This window comes from Rattus norvegicus, chromosome 16, assembly GCF_021556685.1.
Source record: "Rattus norvegicus strain SHRSP/BbbUtx chromosome 16, alternate assembly SHRSP_T2T, whole genome shotgun sequence".
NCBI classification, from domain to species: domain Eukaryota; kingdom Metazoa; phylum Chordata; class Mammalia; order Rodentia; family Muridae; genus Rattus; species Rattus norvegicus.
The window spans coordinates 78,349,374-78,356,683 of record NC_141549.1 but is presented as its reverse complement, the minus strand read 5'-3'; the positions used below and the strand labels follow the sequence as shown (position 1 = coordinate 78,356,683).

Here is a 7,310-nt window from a genome sequence, read left to right as displayed (position 1 = left end):
TCCTTTCTGATGTCGAAACTGAAATGAGAAGTCTGCAAGTTTTTTTTTCTTTATTAACTTGAGTATTTCTTATTTACATTTCGAATGTTATTCCCTTTCCCAGTTTCCAGGCCAACATCCCCCTAACCCCTCCCCCTCCCCTTCGATATGGGTGTTCCCCTCCCCTTCCTCCCCCCATTACCGCCCTCCCCCAACACTGGGGGTTCAGTCTTAGCAGGGCTTCCCCTTCCACTGGTGCTCTTACTAGGCTGTTCATTGCCACCTATGAGGTTGGAGCCCAGGGTCAGTCCATGTACAGTCTTTGGGTAGTGCCTTAGTCCCTGGAAGCTCTGGTTGCTTGGCATTGTTGTTCATATGGGGTCTCAAGCCCCTTCAAGCTCTTCCAGTCCTTTCTCTGATTCCTCCAACGGTGGTCCCATTCTCAGTTCAGGGGTTTGCTCCTGGCATTCACCTATGTATTAGTCTACAAGTTTTTAAGTGTCATGAGTTAATTGCTTCTGAGGTAGAAAGCAGGCACTTAACAACTTAGAGAACATTCTAAGAATTTGTAAAACAATTAACCAAAGGATATAAAAAGGGAACTAATGATATATTGCAGATGCAAGAACAGAAAATAAAATATTGACTGGGTTTATCTAGACAAAACTTCAATGATAACTTACTTAAGGTCTTTAACTCTCCATGAACCTGTAGAGCTAGTGAGAGATAATGACTGTCTAGTGTTAATAGAGACATTTGTAAACATTCTCTGCTGTAAACTTCTTATTCAATTTATGATTTGAATTTATGTTTGAATTTCTAGTGAACTTTTGTAAAAGAAAAAAAATATGCTTGAAAAAAATTTGTGATCTATTCCCCTAGAAAATGTATGTGGCATGTTGATCAAAGGCATTATTAGAGCACAAAGAAAGATCAAGATAAGGAGGAGAAGGACATTACTGTAGGATACTTTAGAAATTAAAGGGAAACTTAGAAATTAAGAGAGCAATACACAGAATGCAGAGGGAAAGAGTTAAAAAGAAGCTTAAGAGAGAGCAGGAGTAGGAAGGCTCCTCCTTGCCTAGGGACAGAACAGATCTTTTCTTAATGAAAGGCAGGCTTAGTTTTACTAAAGAGGACAAAACTTTTTCCTTATGGACTTTGGTTTAATTCATTTAGCAATAAAAGGGTAGAAGCCTTTTCTTTCGCTATGCAATAAAGATTGTAGCTCATTTTCACCCAGAATTGGTGAGTTCTTTCTGCAATGGTGCTTGGTCTTTTGCTCCATATGCACATAAGTATGGATATGTATGTGTCAGTATGTAATATGAAATATGTAGCTGAGACCAACTGTTTTGCATGGAGGTATATGAGTATATATGCATGAACTTGTATATGAATTTGAGTGAGTTTACTCATATTTGCTTGTATAAAAGTTTTTTCTTCTGCCAGTGTGACACTCTTCTCCTAGTTCAATAAAAATTTATTGCTCCAAGCCTCCCTCTGAGAGGCAAGGCTGCTGGGCAAAAGAAAAAAACCATAGCAATTAACCCTTTACTTAATCATCCCCACTATTAGGCTACAGGTGTTCTTTTCCAAAGCCAGAGGATTTTAACCCTAAGAATGAGCAAGGAAGTTTTGGGGATGTTTTAGAAGTTATCAGCAAACACTCAGTATAGTTAGAGAGCTAGAAGGCCAGAGACCATTAGTATTTAAAGCTACCCCAATGTCCAACTCTATCCCATTTCAACGTATTCCAGGCTGGTCACACACCTAGAATGGGGCAGAAGTGTAGTGCCTGATTGGATGGATACTCAAAAAATCTACTTTGAGTCTAAGGATAAACTATATCCAAAATCTATTCTCTTCAAAGAAGTTGGTTTTGTTCTATCAACTAAATGTTATTGATACATAATATAGAGAACAGTCTGCTTTGTTAAGTGTCTACTGACATATAGATTGCATTACATATACTTTACTTGGTGTAGGTTATGATGCCTGACTACTCTATGAAGTAAAACAGGAAAGTATGTATATCAGGGATGAAAGTCTCATACCCCATCCACAGTCAGTCCAGAAAGGCAGTACAGAGTCCCCTAGAGGATGCCTGTGATGTTCACACTATAAAGCTCAAAGCTTCCTCCTCCCTCAAGCATGTACACATCAGGAGGCAATACTCTTCTTCCTTGATCAACACAAGGACAGCTGTAAAGAGACTAGGAGCTTATTAGAGAGCAAAACAAAGCAAACAAACCAAAACTCAAACCCACCAAATTTATCCAAACCAACCCATCTAAGCTAAGGACCATGCTGCATGGTCCTTTCCAAAGGAGCCTCAAAATAACCCTGCTTCTTCCCTTGCAGGCTTATTCCTGTTATATCCATACAGCAGGTTTGTCTTATTTATTTATTATTTTAACATCCCAACAACAGTTTCTCTTCCTCCTTTCCTTCACACACCATTTCCCCTCCCCCCATCCCCATCTCCTCCTCCTCTGTTTCTCTTCAGAAAAAGGTAGGCCTCCCATTGATATCAACTAGCCATAGCATAACAAGTTTAAAATGCAACCTACTAACACAAAAACAATTAATCTTGCTTCCTATGCATTCTATGAGTTTCCTATTACCACATCTGACTGATCTTTACACAAACAAACGAGGCAGTTGTCTAAAACATCCTCTCTAACAAACATCAAAAATTGTCTTTGAGCCAAGACTTGACATTCATTTATCTAAGTTAATAAATAATCTTAAATCTTAAACCACCTTCAGTGCCACCATAACAGTTACACACTCTCCTGTGCATAGCGTACACCCAGCACACTAAAAAGGCAATTTATTATCTATAACCATCAAGTAGTAGGAAGCCCAGGTGGTTTTGGCTATTAAAGAAAACCTTATCGGCGAAACATCTTGCAATGGAAACACTTGAAAGGACACTCTGTTCCCACTGCTTCCATAAAACAAAGCTTGAAGCTTCATCTTTGATCATCATTGCACAAGAAAACGCTCCCTAACTGCAACTACCTAAGTGTCAGGTGCTGTGAACCTGAAGCAGAGGAAGCTGATAAACACTGCCATGTCTCATTGTAAGACAGTAGCAAAATGTTCTGGGTGAGGATCAGAGAATAGACAGAAGATACTTGGCATTTCAGAATTACTGTCAAATGAGGAACAAATAAGTAAAACAGGAAAGAAAAATGGGAGTAAATGGGTAAAGTTTAAAATGTAAGAGGAAAGGGGGAAAACATAAGAATACATTCTGCACACACAAGAAATTCTCTAATAGGGCTGGAGAGATGGCTCAGTGGTTAAGAGCACTGATTGCTCTTCCAGAGGTCCTGAGTTCAAATCCCAGCAACCACATGGTGGCTCACAACCATCTATAATGAGATCTGATGCCCTCTTCTGGTGTGTCTGAAGACAGCTACAGTGTACTCATATACATTAAATAAATAAATCTTTAAAAAAATGAAATGATTTTTTTAAAAAAAGAAATTCTCTAGTAAAACAAAGTAGGAAAAGGATGGGGGAGAGTAGTATAAAATCTCAGAATTCTTGTTTTTTTTAAAGATTTCTTTACTTAGTATATATAAGTACACTGTCGCTGTTTCAAACAACAGAAGAGAGCATGAGATCCTATTACAGATGGTTGTGAGCCACCATGTAGTTGCTGGGGTTTGAACTCAGTACCTCTAGAGGAGCAGTCAGTGCTTTTAACCACTGAGACATCTCTCCAGCCCAAATTTAAGAATTCTTGTTGAGAATTTATATTGTGAACTGAGAGAGAAAAGGAAATACCACGGACAAGAAGTAGCAGATAGTCACAACGTTACAAAATGACAAACAAGAGATGAAGATGTAACTAAGATGGCTGAGTTCTTCTCTAACATCTATGAAGTCCTGGATTTAATCTGCAACTCTACAATGACTTACCATCATGGTATATGTCATCAGTAGGTGGTTGAAGCAGAAGGATGACAAGTTTTAGGTCATCTGCAAGTATACAGGAAGTTTGGGAGCCTCATCGATTATATCAACTCTTGTCAAATAAAACAAGCCAGTATAAACTAAAAAACACAGGCTAAAAGGAAAGAACCTATACTTTCTGAGGAAAAATTAAAAATAGAGTCTAATTGGATTTAAGGCTGATCAACAGGAGGAAATCATGCCTGGTTCTATAAGCCTAGCTTCTGCCCATGACTACAGAGACCATAGACGCTAGAGAAGAAGCTAGAGCCACCACTTTCTTAAACCAGTCTAACAGTTATGCCTGTTACATAGTAACGAACTCCCTGTGTTGATGAGAGCAGGGTACATGTTAGCTGGTGGAGGGCTGTTTCATGAGACCAGGAGGACAAGGACAGTCCCAAGGCAGATAGGCAAAGACTCATAGTTTTAGGTTTCCAATTTCTGAGAAAACTTAATCTGTGCAGGACTCAGAATGAGATCTTCCCTGCAGGTGGAAGAATATGGTAAAACTGGGACTCCTTTTCTTCTGAGAATATCTAAAGTGTCCATAGTATGAAAAATTATAGTAATATTTAATTCATAGTAATATGAAAGCTCGGGAAGGATAACTGATTTCCCCTGGGATTGGTCCTCAGGTGATTATAGGTGATGTACTGACCATATAATTGGTCACAAAACAGGCCTCCATAGATACAAGGAGATTGAAATAATCCCATACATCCTATCAGAGTAAGGCTGGTCTTCAATAACAACAAAAACAACAGAAAGCCATGTACACATGGAAGCTGAACAACGCTCTACTCAATGACAACTTAGCATGGAACAAAGAAAGAAAGTAAAGACTTTTAAGAATTTAAATAAAATGAAGGCATAACATACTGAAACTTCTGAGACACAATGAAAGCATTGCTAAGAGGAAAACTCATAGCTCTGGTTGACTCCAAAGAGAAATTGGAGAAAGCATATACTAACAGCTTGATAGCATACCTGAAAGCTCTAGAAGAGAAAGAAGCAAATTCACCCAAGAGGAATAGAAAGCAGGAAGTACTCAAACTCAGTTGAAATCAACCAAATAGAAACAAAAAGAACTATACAAAGAATCAACAAAATCAGGAGCTGGTTCTTTGAGAAAATTAGCAAGACAGATAAACTCATAGCCAGACTAATCAGAGGGCACAGAGAAATCTCTAAATTAACAAAATCACAAATGAAAATGGAGACATAACAACAAAAACTGAGGAAATTCAAAAAATTAACAGATCCTACTACAAAAGCCTATACTCATCAAAACTGGAAAATCTGGAAGAAATGGAAAATCAAATGAATCAGATATCAAAGTTAAATAAGGACTAGATAAACCATCTAAACAGTCTCATAACCTCTAAAGAAATAGAAGCAGTCAAGTCTCCCCACCAAAAAAAGCCCAGGACCAGAGATGGATTAAATGCAGAGTTCTATCAGGCTTCAAAGAAGAACTAATACCAATGATCTTTAAACTATTCCACAAAATAGAAACAGAAGGAACACTACCCAATTCATTTTTTGAAGCCACATTATGTTTATACCTAAACCATTCAAAGATGCTACAAAGAAACTCAGACCAATATTCCCTCATGAATATTGATGCAAAAATACTCAATAAAATTCTAGCAAACCAAATCTAAGAACACATCAAAATGATCATTCACACTGTTCAAGTAGACTTCATCCAGTGACACAAGGATGGTTCAATATACGGAAATCCATCAACTTAATCCACTATATAAACAAACTCAAAGAAAAAAAACCACATGATCATTTCATTAGGTGCTAAGATATCATTTGACAAAATTTAACACCCCTTTATGATAAAAGTCTGGAAAGGTCAGGAATCCAAGGCCCGTACCTAAACATAGTAAAAGCAATATACAGCAAATCAGTAGCCAATATCAAACTAAATGTAGAGAAACTTGAAGTAATCCCACTAAAATCTTGGACTAGAAAAGGCTCCCCATGCTCTCCCTACCTATTCAATATAATATTTGAAATCCTATCCAAAGCAATCAGACAACAAAAGGATGTCAAAGGGAAACAAATTGGAAAGCAAGAAGTCAAAATATCACTATTTGCAGATGGCATACTATACTTAAGTGACCCCAAAAATTCAATCAGAAAACTTCTACAGCTGATTAACAAGTTCAGCAATGTGGCTAGATATAAAATTAACTCAAACAAATCAGTAGCCTTCTTCTACTCAAAGGATAAACAGGCTGAGAAATTAGGAAAACTATACCCTTCACGATAGCCACAAATAACATAAAATACCTCAATGTGGCTCTAACCAAGCAAGTGAAAGATCTGTATGACAAGAACTTCAAGTCTCTAAAGAAAGAAATTGAAGAAGATCTAAGAAGATGGAAAGACCTCCCATGCTCATGGATTGGCAGGATTAATATTGTAAAAATGGCCATCTTGCCAAAAGCAATCTACAAATTCAATGCAATCCTCATCAAAATTCCAACTCAATTCTTCATAGGGTTAGAAATAGCAATTTGCAAATTCATTTGGAATAACAAAAATCCCAGGATAGTGAAAACTCTTCTCAACAGTAAAAGAACTTCTGGGGGAATCGCCATCTCTTACCTCAGGCAGTATTACAGAGCAATAGTCATTAAAAACTATATGGTACTGGTACAGAGACAGGCAGGTAGATCAGTGGAATAGAATTGAAGACCCAGAAATGAACCCACACACCTATGGTCACTTGAACTTTGACAAAAGTACTGAAACTATCCAATGGGAAAAAGTGGTGCTGGTTCAACTGAAGGTTAGCCTATAGAAGAATGCAAATCAACCAACTCTTATCTCCTTGTACAAAGATCAAGTCCAAGTGGATCAAAGGCCTCCACATAAAACCAGATACACTGTGGTTATGGTCCTCTCTCTAAAACTCTGTGCCCACCTTACTTTTTCACTACCCAGTCACAGACCTTGCCTTATTCTGCCTGCCCTCACCTGCATATAGAGAGGAGGGAGAGAGGAGAAAGGAGAAGGAAGAACCAAGATGGAGAAGAAGGGCAACCCAGATCTGTGTGGATTTAAAGGGACACAGGTAGTTATGAAGATTTCACATGGGATGGATTTTTATAGGACAATTTGTCTTATCTAGGTGGGCAGTTTACATTAATATTAGTTGGTTTAGACTTTATCGAGTGGATGTTTTGTGGGGTAAGGGTTTACTGATATAAATTTGATTTCTAAATTACAAGCTTATTGAGTTTTGATTTTTATGGGTTACTGGGAGTTGTGACTATAACCACAGCGGGTGGATGCTGGGACTGTGAGCAGTGTCCCCAGCAAGAGAGTTACAAGAGGGTGGC

The 7,310-nt window shown here is 38.0% G+C and overlaps 1 protein-coding gene; it reads right to left on the bottom strand.

The window, feature by feature from the left end:
• Erich1 (glutamate-rich 1) overlaps nucleotides 1-7,310 on the bottom strand; it is a gene marked incomplete at its 5' end in the record, with an annotated part of 52,793,804 nt that overhangs the window by 5,307,680 nt on the left and 47,478,814 nt on the right.